This window comes from Brachycentrus maculatus, unplaced genomic scaffold (genome assembly GCF_059751285.1).
Source record: "Brachycentrus maculatus isolate JH-2025_06_01 unplaced genomic scaffold, ASM5975128v1 h1tg000081l, whole genome shotgun sequence".
In the NCBI taxonomy this organism is placed as follows: Eukaryota; Metazoa; Arthropoda; class Insecta; order Trichoptera; family Brachycentridae; genus Brachycentrus; species Brachycentrus maculatus.
In genome coordinates this window covers 4856153-4873283 of record NW_028280835.1, presented here as the reverse complement: position 1 = coordinate 4873283, position 17131 = coordinate 4856153, and the positions used below count along the sequence as shown (strand labels likewise).

General features: G+C 32.8%; 1 protein-coding gene across 1 annotated transcript in view; it reads right to left on the bottom strand.

The window, feature by feature from the left end:
- LOC148311010 (angiotensin-converting enzyme 2-like) overlaps positions 1–17131 on the bottom strand; it is a 248496-nt gene that overhangs the window by 212681 nt on the left and 18684 nt on the right. The gene's annotated exons all lie outside the window — the stretch shown is intronic.

Below are 17131 nucleotides of genomic sequence, written 5' to 3'. Positions count from 1 at the left end.
CAATTTCATCTACTTATCTTCAGAATAAATTTTGTAGTCTTCCCTTTCCATCTCTACCAAAAATCTGATCAGAGCTTGTCACTGATATTAAAAGTTTAATTTTTAGGACCTTTGTGACACACTGAATTGGGTATTTCCCAGAAAATTTCAAAGGTTTCTAAAAGTTTTGAAATCATGAAAAATTTTTTGGACTCAATCGCTTTAACTGTTCAATTGTTATGATCAAATATATTATGTTAAAATGGGTTTTTATACCGTGCCTGATGTTTTTGGCGTGTTTTCTTAATTTTCCATTTTTTCTGATCCAAAGCAACGCGTAGGTAACAATTTGATGATGATTTTTTTAAATGTAGATCGAATAATCTCTATAATATTTTCCTTGATTTCACATCTTATGTTTTTCTCTCCGTCTCATCTTTTTTTTAAATCATTATTATAATGTATTTTAACAATATTCATATAATTAATTATGTCGAAATAATTCACAAATGTACCTATCAAAAACCTCACCGATTGAGAAGGATTGAATGAAGGATTAGTGCAATATGTGAACGTTACACAAATGTGTGATCGCTTAAGGCAACCAAGCGACAGGTCAAGCGACAAGCCAACCAACCAAGCCCTAAGATGCTCAGACTTCCATCTAAAAAAATGGAAGAACGATACATATTTCATATAAAAAAACTTCATACTTATGTATTTTGTTTAGACCCAAAATCACTCGTAAACGAGTGAAGGCATAAGAAAAAAGCTATAAGAAAGGAAAAATTAATTATAACCGTATGTAAAATATGTTACAAAAATGCCGACGTATTGCATAAACAATAAAAAATATATTAAAACACTTGATAGGTCTTAAAACACATTTTCAACAATAAACATTGCACAAAATCGGAGTGTATTGTTTGATGTACATATGGATATGTACCAGTACATGTATGAACTCTGAACAACTGTACACATAAAGTCTTTTTCATACAATTCTCACAAGACAATGAGCCCTGTGACAAGTATCGTAGGCCAGTCAGCTCCCTCTAGATTTTGACACATCAACATTGATGAAGAAGAATATGGTTATTTAGAAGGCTTATGACCTGTCATAGACAAGTTAAGTAGTCACTTTACACACGTGTAACATTCCCCATTCTACCCATGATTGACAACCACACTAAACAATTTTTTGGAACTGCTACATGTATCATAAATCTCATGACGCTTTACGTATTAGTTCACTGGAGCCACCTATGGTTGGATTATGTAAGCTTTTTTTACTAAGCAGAGACCTTTCTATTAATCCATCTTTCATATTTTTTACAACGTTTTGAGTGTGTCCAAATACTTGTTCACAAATCTGGGTTTTCTCCACTTAAAGAGTTATTTTTTTAAAGAGTACTAGAGTACTAAAGAGTACACTTAAAGAGTTACATCACAACATTGATTGAGAAGAACATGGAAGTCTTGGTATTTACAGAGCTTATGACTTGTCATGTCATGAGAATTCCATATCCTTCGTTATCGATGTCAAAATGTAAAATTAGCTCCTTAGTGGAAAAACCAGGATTTGTGAACAATTTGAACACACTAATAAAAATGTTTTGTCCGCCTACGTAGTGTAATGGTCAGCAAGCTCGGCTACCGTTCTGGAGGTCCCGGGTTCGATTCCCAGGGGGGGTCAAATAAATATAAGTGATTTTTTTCTTTCTAATATTTATTCAATATTACCCAGGACTGGTACGTGAAGCGGAGGACTGATCACCTTTCCTTCGTGTGTTAACGATCAAGATAACACTGTGTTTGTATAATGCAGTCCCCCATGCACCATTGGGGTGCGGATAAGGGTTTGAAATGAAAATAAATATATATTTCAGTGAATAAGAAAATTGAAGTGAAATAAGGTAATAGAATGTAGCATTTTGTAAAATGATAATAAAGTATTATTTTGAGAAATAAAAAGACTTTGTTTTTTTATCTACTCATATTGGATGTCATGTGAGTGGATCAAAAAACAAAGTCTTTTTATTTCTCAAAATAATGTATCAAGATGATCCACAAAGTTAATGCTTTCAATATTCACAAGATAATAAAATACCCAATTTAGTAGTGATTCGCCCGAAATGTGTGAACACGCCCACCTTCCTACGTCTGAAAAAATATTTCTATTACATTTAACTTTTTTAAGGCCGTTTAACCTTTTACTGAAGGTCCAAATGTTTTTCCCTTCTTGTAGTGATGTAATTGTATTATTATTTGTTGTTTTTCTTGCGATGTTTCGGAAGTCTCTCCAGTGGGAATAATGCCTCCTCCGAAATGGAACCGGCCTTCCTTTTGTTACGTTTGGCGATGGAAAATACTCGAATTTTCTTATGTAGAATGAAAATTATTTATAAACTTTCAAGTACATACCCACGGGGAGAACGTTAACGTTGTAAAAACATAAAAAGCGAAAAATGTTCCGGACCATCAAGTTGTTATAAGTTCCCTTATAAGTTTTTTTAGACTTTGCATAAACCGTGAATTATTACTACTGTATATTCACCCTTAATTAAGGCCGAAAGTTTTCTTTTGTCGCGAAAATATAAACTTACTTGAATCGTTCAGGTATGAAATTAAATACACTTTTCTGGGTTATTTTCTCAGAGCAATTTTACATACTCGTATCTGTTACGAGAGATTTTTATAGTAAATATTTGAAGCATGACCTATTTTTGAAGTAAATGCACTGCTGACAATTTTAGTCACTGGCCACCTCTGATTTTTAATACACATCAGAAGTGTATTATTTTAAACTGTAGGCAGACAGGATGGAACTCCACACTCTTTGTCCTGACATACACTCCTAGCTTCCTTCACATCCATACATCTAGTCGTACATTCCCTCCAATTACGCAGATTTTGACACCACCAGATTTTAGGTTCTGATTGATCTGATCGTGCCAAGTCTTTTTCGGCCATCCGTTCTGTCCTTCCGCTCTCATTCGCCACATATATTTCTTGGTCATTCTATCGTTATCCATTCGTTCCACATAAGAATGTATATCAATGTCCATACCACCTTAAAGAACACTTCTTAATATTTTCAACTATCCCTTGTTCAGCCTTTCATTCCTTTCTTATATCTTCATGATATTCGACACATTCGTCTGAGGGAGCGCATTTGAACATTATTTTATTTTAAATATTATTAAACATACAATACTACAATTTTTTAAGTAAATTAACTGCTGCCAATTTTACTCGCCGCTTTTGTTCGTTAAACACATCAGAAGTGTTTTAATCTAAATATTTTAGTATTATTTTTTGACATCTCATCAAAGATGAAGAAGAATATGGAAGTCTGGGCATTTACGGGGCTTACGACCGTCATAGGCTGGTTTGAGTGATCACTTTACACACGTGTAACATTCACCAATTCTACCCATTATTGACAACCACACTACTCAAATTCTTGGAAGTTCTATATATATGAACCAATTTAGAAACCTTGTTCATGAATCACTAAAACTTCACTAGAGACATCTATTGGTGAGATGTAAAGAAGCTTTTTATTAAGCAGAAACTCTTATATTAGTATGTGAGATCCGAATCCCGGATTATAATCACACACATGAGAAACGCCAGAAAATACCATTTTCATTTTTATTATTAAGCTTATAATTTGACCAGATAATTTATTTACAACATTTTGAGTGTGTCCAAATACTTGTTCACAAAATCTGGATTATCTCCAATTACAGGAGTTATTTTCATATTATATAATATGAAAATAACTCCTGTAATTGGAGATAATCCAGATTTTGTGAACAAGTATTTGGACACACTCAAAATAAATATTTTAGCTTTATATTAAACGACCCTTTTAACCGTTTCAAACGAGTAATAGATAGATAATACAAAAAAAACAAAGGTAAGTTGAATAAATTTCGCTTTCATTTGTAGCTTTCAAATATGTCGCTCATCCCTTCCTCAAAAACAAATCTCAAAGCTTTTCATGATCCAGGGAATGCGTTGACACTTGAGTGGGTAAAATCCAGACAACCCGAGTGATGGGAATATCATAACCGGTTATCATAACCGAATGATACGGAAGGCTTTTTTCAAAGCGAATGAATATTTTTACGAAATACTTAGTTATATTCATAAAATATTCTTTCAAGGAGCTGGGCACATCTAAAATTATAAGGCGTGTAAAATTTTTAATTTACGTAAGATTTTTTAATTCAATATTTAAAAGCGTCATTTAGCAGAAATGGGACACAAATAAAAACGTATGCTTATGACGATTCAATAGAAGTTTCAATAGATTCCGTAAAACAATTTTTGAAATGAGCTCTTACTAATTTTGTTTTTCTGTTGAAAATAATAAAAATGGCAAACTCAAAAAAAAACGCAAATTTTTTGATTGTTACTTTTATAAATTCAACATAAATTAAACAAAATTAATCAACATCCTATTTATACTGTCTTGAAACCGTTTTCTAACATAGTAATACACAAGGGCGGTTGTTACAGCTATGATAGAGAACTAAATACTCACTACTGTGCCCTTCAAAAATAATATACAATTTACTATCGGGATCAAAGTGCTCATAAAATCATATAAAATCATTAAATCCTGTAATTTTTGAACAAGTATTTGGACACACTCAAAATGTTGCAAATAAATTATCTGGCCAAATTATAAGCTAAAATAATAAAAATGAAAATGATATTTTCTGGCGTTTCTCATGTGTACGATAATAATCCAGGATTAGGACCTCACATACTAATAGAGTTTCTGCTTAATAAAAAGCTTCTTTACATCTCACCAATAGATGTCTCTACTGAAGTTCTAGTAATTCAAGAACAAGGTTTCTAATTCATATATATATATATATAGAACTTGTGTGGTTGTCAAAATGGGTAGAATTGGTGAATGTTACACGTGTGTAAAGTGATCCTTAAACCAGCCTACGACGCTCGTCAGCCCCGTAAAAGCCCAGAATTCCATATTCTTCATCTTTGATGAGATGTCAAAAATAATATAAAAATCATTAAAACTTACTTATCAACGTAAATCAGAAAGCAAACTTTAAAAACTAAAAATATAAATTTAAGTATTTTTTGATGTCTTAAATCAGAATTCAATCACTAAACAGAAACCCTACAAAAATGTTGACTTGTGTTACCCGCGTCCTTAACTGACACATGTGGTTCAAATATTCAGCATGTCCCATCGGCCACGACCCAGCGAGCTAGACACGCCAGCCGTGACGACATCCGACACAATGTCCAGCTCTGGACAGACGAGAACTCAACAAAGTGGACTAAAAAGTCCCGATAACATAAAAACGAGTGGAATGTCACAAATCTATTTCGACAAAGGGCGTTTAATTTACTAAGTATTAATTAGGATTACAAGCTTTCGGAGAGTGAGTTCTGAATGGATCGTTAACGCCAGTGGTCAGTATGCTTTGCAGAGTTTAACGATAGTTTAATCTGGGATACTAAGCCTAGACTCTAGGCTCTAGGACCTGGTTTAGCAGTGTTAATCAAATAATTCACATTGTTTAGTTCCTACGTAATAATATTATATCCTGGCATCTACAAAACTACTATTTCAGTAGAGCTTTCTAACACAAGTTACGAGTATGTGGGTTTACTAAACACCGGCACTGCTAGCAACTACTGCCCTTTTTTAGGATTTTAGTTAATTTTGAAAATTATATTAAAATTATATGTTTTTGGGATAATTTATAAAGGATTCGATAAAAAAAACCCCAAGGGATTAAAACGGTAACCTGTTACATTATATTAGATAGTTAAAGTTTTTTACTAACATTTCTTGGTGGAACTGCATTTTATACAATAAAATGACAACTATGTACTTTTTTCCACATTAATTGTATTTGACCAGCAACCGGGTTTCGTCGTAACCGACACCAGTCTGATGATGTCGGTTACGACGAAAACCAGTTGCTGGTCAAATTAAATTCACGTGGAAAAAATTACATAGTTGATACTTTCTCAAAATGTTTTGAGTGTGTCCAAATTACCATTCACAAATACAATAATAATAGCCAATTTATGAAGTGCCGTTTTTGTGAGAAGTCAATATGATTGGGGTTCCAATTATATTTTATTTATGAATTTTGTGTATATTTCAAAACATTTTTCGTTTATTTGACTTTTTTATTTGGCTGAGTACGTGTTTTGTGGTAATATCCGCAGCATGCAGAGCAAGTGGACACATTAGTGTTTGCTCCAATGTGTGTCAATCGTTTTGAAACATTTAATAATTTTTGTAACCACTCATTCCCCTAAATTATTGTCACCGTTTCCCATGGTAGCTCTCGCGATTAGAATATATTCCCAGCATTTTGTGTGGTCCGGCGCCGAAGAGATTCGTAAATCATTTGAAGTGTTAAAACTAGAGCCGTATGAAGCGCCATAAATTTAATATAATTTTTAATTTTAAGTATTGTACTTTATATACCAAAGGGTCCTTAATCATCAAGGATTTTGTTTATTTACTAGCTGTGCTTGGCCTAATGGAAGAGAAAGAAAATGGAAAGCAGGCATTTCTATTATCTACAACATTTTGAGTGTGTCCAAACACTTTTTCAAAATCTTTCCTCAATCCAACATAGATGGCTGTTGTGATCTCACGTGAACTGTGTCATGAGATTGATCAATATATCTAGGAGTTCCAAAAATTTGAGTAGAGTGGTTGTCAATCATGGGTGGAAAAAGTGAATATTGCAAGTGTGTAATGTGATCACATTATCAGTCTATGACAGGTCATAAGCCCAGTAAATACCGAGACTAACATTTTTTTCTTCATCTATATTGAGATGTCAACATTTCTATTTTGTTTAATTTCATAATGCTTGTGGGTAAAAAATATTTTAGCAATTTTTATTAATTGATTCAGCAGTCACTTTGTGGTAAAATCTATCCGTTTTTATATTAAAGTTTTACTTAATAAATACCACTATTTCTTGAAATCTACTGTGACACGTGTTTCGATGCATTCCGCATCATTTTCAAACAATACTGTGTTTGAATACTGTATTTACTAAGTAAAACATTAATTTAAAAATTTATAGATTTTACCACAAAGTGACTGCCGATTAAAAATATCTTAGCAGTTATTAATAAGTACGATGTCCATCATGAGCAAGCTTTAGTCTCGCGTGTGTTGCTGTTACGTTCAACACATGGCGCTGCCATAGCTGTCAAAAATATGTTGAATAAAACATGTTACAGGTAAAATTTTACCTGTTACAGATTACAAAAAAACTCGTTTTTCATTAAATAATTCGACAGTCGCTTTTTAGTCATATCTATCCATTTCTAATTTAAATTTCACTTGGTAAATACCACTTTTTCTTAAAATCCATTGTGACATGTGTTTCGATGCATTCAGCATCATTTTCAAACACTGTATATTTCAATTAATGAAATTAAAATATTTATGCTGCAGAAAGTGGAATTTTGAGGAATATAGTATTTTCACGTGTCGTAAATTATTGTCCGCCTCCGTAGTGTAATGGTCAGCACGCTAGGCTAGCGTTCTGGAGGTCCCAGGTTCGATTCCCAAATGGGTTAAATAAATATAAGTGATTTTTTCACTGTCATATTTATTCAATATTACCCTGGACTGGTACCTGAAGCGGAGGGCTGATCACCTTTCCTTCATGTGTAAACGATCAAGATAACACTGCGTTTATATGACGCAGTGCCCTATGCACCATTGGGGTGCGGATAAGGGTTTTATTATATATTTTATAAATTATTATAATGATTACTATAGATTATTCAGTTTTAGTTTCTTCTTAGGTAAAATATTGTTTGTAAGATTCAATGCATTTATTTTAACCTTCCCGACAATGTATGCGGATATTAAGGTAGATATTCCAATCAGTAAACAAACGACTCTAAAATTACAGTGAAGACGCTAATGGAAGACGGTGAAATTACGGTGTAAGTCATACGAATGGAAAATTACACGGGGAGAATGTAGTTACATTACTGAACATTACATATTAAGCATACATTATAACGCAATCAAAGTGAAACCACAATGTAATAGTAATTTGGAGGTTGGTGAAACATTATTCGAAAATAGTTGGCAAATATCTTTCATTTATGTATTTATTTTAAATCAAACACAGATTTTTTGAGTCTACTAAGTTGTATTTTATTAACAAAAAACACATAAAAAATTATATTGCGACAATTGTTTCGCCTTGTTAGGGCATTATCAAACGAATGTGAAGATCAACTAATAATATGATAAACTAATAATTACATCTACATATAAAAATTCTTAAAAATAATATTACCAACAATTGTATTGAGCTTTAAAATATTAATTCTCAATATGGCCATGTCAATAAATTCTTCCTTTCCCAGAAAATAAATATAAACCTACATCCCCCATTAGCTACTGTTGTCTCCCATAAATTATTGCTGCACGTGTTAAAACTGTCACTTAGAATTGTATAGCTACATAAGGACCGTAGTCCATTTGATCTTCACATTCGTTTGATAATGCCCTAACAAGGCGAAACAATTGTCACAGTATAATTTTTATGTGTTTTTTGTTAATAAAATACAACTTAGTAGACTCAAAAAAAATCTGTGTTTGATTTAAAATAAATACATAAATTAAAATGGAGTTCTACAAATTAAACGCCAAGTCAATAAATAAATATCTTTCACCAGATTTTTCAGAAATAGTTCTGAAACTGTATAATATTCAAGTGTATAAACATTTTTTCAGGCACCTACACACTCGTTTTTTTACTACTTCTACTACTACCATCACGCCGTTTCTCCGCAGGGGTAGGCAGAGAGGATGGAACGCCACACTCTTCTGTCCTGACATACACTCCTTGCCTCATTCACATCCATACATCTAGTCATACATACCCTCCGATTACGCAGACTTTTGACAACGCCAGATTTTAGGTTCTGATTGATCTGATCGTGCCAAGTCTTTTTCGGTCGTCCTCGTTCTGTTTTCCCTCTCACATTCGCCACATATATTTTCTTAGTCATTCTCTCGCTATCTATTCGCTCCACATGTCCATACCATCGCAAAGAACTCTACCTTATCTTTTCAATTATTACTCGTTCAGCCTTACATTCCTTTCTTATTTCTTCGTTTTTAATTCTGTCATACAATGATTTTCCACACATTCGTCTGAGGGAGCGCATTTCAACAGCGTTCACTCTGCTTTCATCGTTTTCTCTCGTTTTTTGTATAATAATAATAAATTTGGATAATTTATTTAGCGTTATTTTCGTAAAATACTATCTCAAGGGCGCTTCACTGAGAATGAATTGGGGAGAAGAAGATATTGGAAATGATTTAGCGATCAAATGTGTTTTAAGTTTTTTTTTCTAAAGATCATCTCACTCTCACTATTTCAAACAACTGGTGGAAGAGTAATCCACACCATCGGTCACGCAACAGCAAAGGCACGCTAGCCAAATTTTGTTTGTTTGTGCATTGGACGCATCTCTCATACTAAAAATGAAACATCTATAACATTGTCACTTTATTATCCTGGTGTTCAAATCAATATTTTGAGTGAATAATGTTTAATATAATTTCTCATACATTTATATTTTTTTACCCCGATGTCTATACCTAGCCCCCAACTCACTCTGGATCCCAACTGTGACTTATGCAACACCGCTTATGCAAACCTGACTTGTTCAAACTTTCAAAGGAAATGCAAGGACATTATTAGCAATATGTAGTGCTTTATGGATACCTTACATTCAACATATTTTTCATCAATGAATAAATTCCTTATTATGAGTGAAATAAAGTTTTATTTAGTGCATCCGTAATTTAATAAAGGACTAAAATTATAATAAAGGTACCTACTAGAAATGCAAACAGATTTGGCTAAAGAATTTTTTTAATCATTATAATTTGTCCGCCTCCGTAGTGTAATGGTCAGCATGCTCGCCTACCGTTCTGGAGGTCCCGGGTTCGATTCCCAGGGGGGTTTAATAAATATAAGTGATTTTTTCACTCTAATATTCATTCAATATTACACTGGACTGGTACCTGAAGTGGAGGGCTGATCACCTTTCCTTCGTGTGTAATCGATCGAGATAACACTGCGTTTATATGAAGCAGTGCCCTATGCACCATTGGGGTGCGGTAAGGGATTTATTATTATTATTATTATTATAATGTGTACCTATACATATTTGGCTCTTTAGCTAATAGGTTTGCCGACCACTAGTACACGGCTGTCCAAACTTAAAACACAGTAAGGGACATTTTTTTTGTAGTATGTTTTTTTTGCATTTTTGGACTAAGCAGAATCTACTTAGTTAAAAAAATGTCCCTTACTGTGTTTTGAGTTTGGACAGCCATACAGGCTATACAACTTATAAAGTTAAAGCCTGAGTAGGGTCATGTCAAGCCGTAGCCAGATTTCATAGTCACTTGGACTAAAGGTAAAAAAAATACATTTTCAAGCACATATATACCATGGAGAATAAACATTGATGTATAATTGTTAAATGATGTCACAAATTCTCTTTGAAATTTGAAATACATACCGGTGTAATTTCCTAGGAGAAATACACAAATTTAAAATGGAAATGCGCGATACAGGATCCGAGGATCCGCTTAATCTCTTTTGACTGTTAAACTTTTAACATGTTTTGTGAATGCATACACATTTCGTCTTGTTTTTTCTAAATTAAATTTCCAAGTAAAATTTCGAGGGCGACACGCTCCGACGGACATTCAACAGTAGCGTACAAAAAATACAAATAAAGCAATTAACATCCACGGTAATAAATTTGGATGAAGTGTTGTTGAATTCATGTGGCACTATACTTACAGTCGAGCATGTAGGAACTCAACAGATTGATTGTGATATTGTGCCTTTCATAGTTTATGGATGAAATATTTATTGGGTCGATGGAATCGAAACTCGAGTAGCGATATCAGGGGTGTGCAACCATCAACAATATAAACATGACAAAGAAGGATACAAGTTGAATGTGCAGCAAAACGATGTATGGTAGATATTCGAATGGTGAAATAAGGAAAGAATGTAATGCTGAGACAAGCATTATGGATCAAATTAAGAGGCGTGTCGAGATGGTTTGAATATGTAGAACAAATGAGTGAGGAAAGAACGATAAAATAAATTTAGGAGGCGAATACAGTTGAAAAAAGGAGCAGAGGAAGACCGAGGAAAACTTGATATGATCAGATATATCAAATGCTTGGAAGCGGTCGGGTCAGGGGTCGAAATAATCGGCGGGCGTTTATGAGAAGATACATGAATGTGGAATATAATACAAGAATGTTTGCAAAGACAGAGCAGAGTGGCGTTATATTCTCTTCGCGTACTCCTGCGGGGAAGCGGTGTGATGGTTAGTTCGTTAAATTTCACTTAGTGAATACCAGTTTATTTTAAAAATTATTGTGAACCGTGTTTCGATGGCTTCAGTGTTTAAAAATGATGCGGAATGTATCGAAACACGCGTCCCGATGGATTTTAAGAAATAGTGGCATTTACCAAGATAAAACCACAAAGTTGCTTGCGAATCAAATAATGAATAAAAAAATTATTTATATTGCGTATATCATCAGTTGAGAATTTGTGAAGCATTGATTTTTTTAATTAAAATATTTGCTTAACTAAAAAAAAAGGAAAATTGTGCATATTTTTACGATACGATAGTTTTTTATCCCTGAAATAGACGATTGATTCTATGAACAGTATAAACATTGTATATCAATCGTCGTATAAACTGTAAAGAGTTTAGGAAGTACTTGACAATTATTGCGAGTTTTATTTTATTTTATTATTTATTACTTTATCATACACTAAACATTTCTCGATCTTTATGGTCGTATTAAAATCGTAGTTATTTCTCAAATATTCTTAACCATTCACAGACTGTTTATGATTGAACGTATCCCTTTATATTAGATCAATCCTAACATTCTTTCAAAAGAATACTATATGAGTTAAGCTTAAAGGGAACATTTGTAGGGGTTAGCGCGTTTGACTACTATGTGTGCGGCCCCGGGTTAGATTCCAGGGGGGTCAGGTTAGTAACCTAATTACGTATACGATTACTGACACTGTTTTAACTGCAGGTCATGTTTGTACCTGATCCGAAAATTTTATACATATGTATGTATACGCAAAAAAAATATTATGTTAATGAATTTATAAATGATTGTTTAGGTGTATATCGCTCACTCCTTTCAAGAACGTCATACATCAAAAATCGACAGTTTTCAGTCGTTCATGTTTTCGGAATCCCCAGAAAATGTACTATATCCCAGCAAAAGCGGCATATTTTTAACTTAATATTTACCCGCTATAGGGCAGAAAGTGTTGTTTTTTGCATTTTGAAGAAAAGGTATTGTTTAATAATTTTTTTTAACATACTAAATATTTTTCAAATGGAGAAAAAACCTTCAGGTTTTACCTAAAAAGATCTGTTGCACAGTAAAAAGTTCGATAAATGGCTTGATATTTATTTTAAATTTATTATATTTTTAAACATTAAAAACGTTCTCCTGAAACATCAAATTTTTGAATTTATGACATTCTTGAAAGGAGTGAGCGATATGTTTGTATATATATATATATATATATATATATATATTCATATTCTTCTTTTCCATTTAACCATACTGATTCACAGCATTATTTGAAATATTTTAAAGTGGTTTTTGAAGTCACATTTTAGATTTCGGTTATTGTTGTATAGTTGTTGATACTTATATTATAATTTAGTTTTGTTTATTGTTATATGGTTGTTGTACTTCATTTTAAATTTGAATTATTTTTCAGAACAGTCTTCTGTCATCGTTTATACAAAATATCGACCGGAAAAATTGTATACCATAATTCCACATTTTTCCACTGAAAATGTATCAAGATTGGACGCCCGATTTCTTTCATAAAATTTTATGAAATCGTGTCAAGTCACACTACGAAAATCACATACGCTGTTTAATTAAATGCACGTACACTTCACACGGCATAATGACCCAAAAAATCAGGCCACGTGGGTAGCAGGTAACAAGTACGCTCGCCACTGATTCTGATAAAACACGTGTGTTGGCTTTACAAACCGACATATATATATATATATATATATATATATATATATATATATATATATATATATATATATATATATATATATATATATATATATATAGAGCTTCCAAGATTTTGTGTAGTGCGGTGTAAATTGATCGCTTAAACAAGCCTATGACGGTCATAAGCCTCGTAAATGCCCAGACTTTCATATTCTTCTTCATCTATGTTGAGATGTCAAAGAATAATAATAAAAAAATAAGAAAATAATAATAAGAAAAATTCATCATTCTAATACATAAGGACATAGTAAAATACACGTGGAGCCGATAAACACAACTAAGCTTAGAGTAAGGTACTTATAATATGTTGTTTATACCCAAATTATAAAAAATAGAACCTATATAAAATAGAACCCAGTAAGGGATTATCGATAATGCTTATCTCAGCCTTGTATTCTTTCCTTATTTCGCCATTCAAGCATCGTGCGTGCATTGTTTTGCATCATATTCGTCTGAGAGTTTTATGTGCGCATAATTTTTATTAAGAAATGCGATAATTTTATGTGCGGAAAAATTCTCAAACATAAACGTAACCCCTAAAACGCATTAAGCTATCGTAGATTACAAAGTTGACACGATGCACAATGTTTATTGTTTGTTTGCGCACACTTACAACTTACAAATGAGTAAACATTCATATCTGCGCACAGTTCACATGTGCTCAACCAAACCGTATTATAGTTAAAAGTACACATAGCCGTCTCTCTCCCACCGCCCTTGCGCGCGTGGGGCAGACGAGGACAGCGATACACACCTGACTAGTGTGTCGGTTTGTAAAGCCAACACACGTGTTTTATCAGAATCAGTGGCGAGCGTACTTGTTACCTGCTACCCACGTGGCCTGATTTTTTGGGTCATTATGCCGTGTGAAGTGTACGTGCATTTAATTAAACAGCGTATGTGATTTTCGTAGTGTGACTTGACACGATTTCATAAAATTTTATGAAAGAAATCGGGCGTCCAATCTTGATACATTTTCAGTGGAAAAATGTGGAATTATGGTATACAATTTTTCCGGTCGATATTTTGTATAAACGATGACAGAAGACTGTTCTGAAAAATAATTCAAATTTAAAATGAAGTACAACAACCATATAACAATAAACAAAACTAAATTATAATATAAGTATCAACAACTATACAACAATAACCGAAATCTAAAATGTGACTTCAAAAACCACTTTAAAATATTTCAAATAATGCTGTGAATCAGTATGGTTAAATGGAAAAGAAGAATATGAATATATATATATATATATATATATATATATATATATATATATATATATATATATATATATATATATATATATATATATATATATATATATATATATATATATATATATATATATATATATATATATATATATATATATATATATATATATATATATATACAAACATATCGCTCACTCCTTTCAAGAATGTCATAAATTCAAAAATTTGATGTTTCAGGAGAACGTTTTTAATGTTTAAAAATATAATAAATTTAAAATAAATATCAAGCCATTTATCGAACTTTTTACTGTGCAACAGATCTTTTTAGGTAAAACCTGAAGGTTTTTTCTCCATTTGAAAAATATTTAGTATGTTAAAAAAAATTATTAAACAATACCTTTTCTTCAAAATGCAAAAAACAACACTTTCTGCCCTATAGCGGGTAAATATTAAGTTAAAAATATGCCGCTTTTGCTGGGATATAGTACATTTTCTGGGGATTCCGAAAACATGAACGACTGAAAACTGTCGATTTTTGATGTATGACGTTCTTGAAAGGAGTGAGCGATATACACCTAAACAATCATTTATAAATTCATTAACATAATATTTTTTTTGCGTATACATACATATGTATAAAATTTTCGGATCAGGTACAAACATGACCTGCAGTTAAAACAGTGTCAGTAATCGTATACGTAATTAGGTTACTAACCTGACCCCCCTGGAATCTAACCCGGGGCCGCACACATAGTAGTCAAACGCGCTAACCCCTACAAATGTTCCCTTTAAGCTTAACTCATATAGTATTCTTTTGAAAGAATGTTAGGATTGATCTAATATAAAGGGATACGTTCAATCATAAACAGTCTGTGAATGGTTAAGAATATTTGAGAAATAACTACGATTTTAATACGACCATAAAGATCGAGAAATGTTTAGTGTATGATAAAGTAATAAATAATAAAATAAAATAAAACTCGCAATAATTGTCAAGTACTTCCTAAACTCTTTACAGTTTATACGACGATTGATATACAATGTTTATACTGTTCATAGAATCAATCGTCTATTTCAGGGATAAAAAACTATCGTATCGTAAAAATATGCACAATTTTCCTTTTTTTTTAGTTAAGCAAATATTTTAATTAAAAAAATCAATGCTTCACAAATTCTCAACTGATGATATACGCAATATAAATAATTTTTTTATTCATTATTTGATTCGCAAGCAACTTTGTGGTTTTATCTTGGTAAATGCCACTATTTCTTAAAATCCATCGGGACGCGTGTTTCGATACATTCCGCATCATTTTTAAACACTGAAGCCATCGAAACACGGTTCACAATAATTTTTAAAATAAACTGGTATTCACTAAGTGAAATTTAACGAACTAACCATCACACCGCTTCCCCGCAGGAGTACGCGAAGAGAATATAACGCCACTCTGCTCTGTCTTTGCAAACATTCTTGTATTATATTCCACATTCATGTATCTTCTCATAAACGCCCGCCGATTATTTCGACCCCTGACCCGACCGCTTCCAAGCATTTGATATATCTGATCATATCAAGTTTTCCTCGGTCTTCCTCTGCTCCTTTTTTCAACTGTATTCGCCTCCTAAATTTATTTTATCGTTCTTTCCTCACTCATTTGTTCTACATATTCAAACCATCTCGACACGCCTCTTAATTTGATCCATAATGCTTGTCTCAGCATTACATTCTTTCCTTATTTCACCATTCGAATATCTACCATACATCGTTTTGCTGCACATTCAACTTGTATCCTTCTTTGTCATGTTTATATTGTTGATGGTTGCACACCCCTGATATCGCTACTCGAGTTTCGATTCCATCGACCCAATAAATATTTCATCCATAAACTATGAAAGGCACAATATCACAATCAATCTGTTGAGTTCCTACATGCTCGACTGTAAGTATAGTGCCACATGAATTCAACAACACTTCATCCAAATTTATTACCGTGGATGTTAATTGCTTTATTTGTATTTTTTGTACGCTACTGTTGAATGTCCGTCGGAGCGTGTCGCCCTCGAAATTTTACTTGGAAATTTAATTTAGAAAAAACAAGACGAAATGTGTATGCATTCACAAAACATGTTAAAAGTTTAACAGTCAAAAGAGATTAAGCGGATCCTCGGATCCTGTATCGCGCATTTCCATTTTAAATTTGTGTATTTCTCCTAGGAAATTACACCGGTATGTATTTCAAATTTCAAAGAGAATTTGTGACATCATTTAACAATTATACATCAATGTTTATTCTCCATGGTATATATGTGCTTGAAAATGTATTTTTTTTACCTTTAGTCCAAGTGACTATGAAATCTGGCTACGGCTTGACATGACCCTACTCAGGCTTTAACTTTATAAGTTGTATAGCCTGTATGGCTGTCCAAACTCAAAACACAGTAAGGGACATTTTTTTAACTAAGTAGATTCTGCTTAGTCCAAAAATGCAAAAAAAACATACTACAAAAAAAATGTCCCTTACTGTGTTTTAAGTTTGGACAGCCGTGTACTAGTGGTCGGCAAACCTATTAGCTAAAGAGCCAAATATGTATAGGTACACATTATAATAATAATAATAATAATAAATCCCTTACCGCACCCCAATGGTGCATAGGGCACTGCTTCATATAAACGCAGTGTTATCTCGATCGATTACACACGAAGGAAAGGTGATCAGCCCTCCACTTCAGGTACCAGTCCAGTGTAATATTGAATGAATA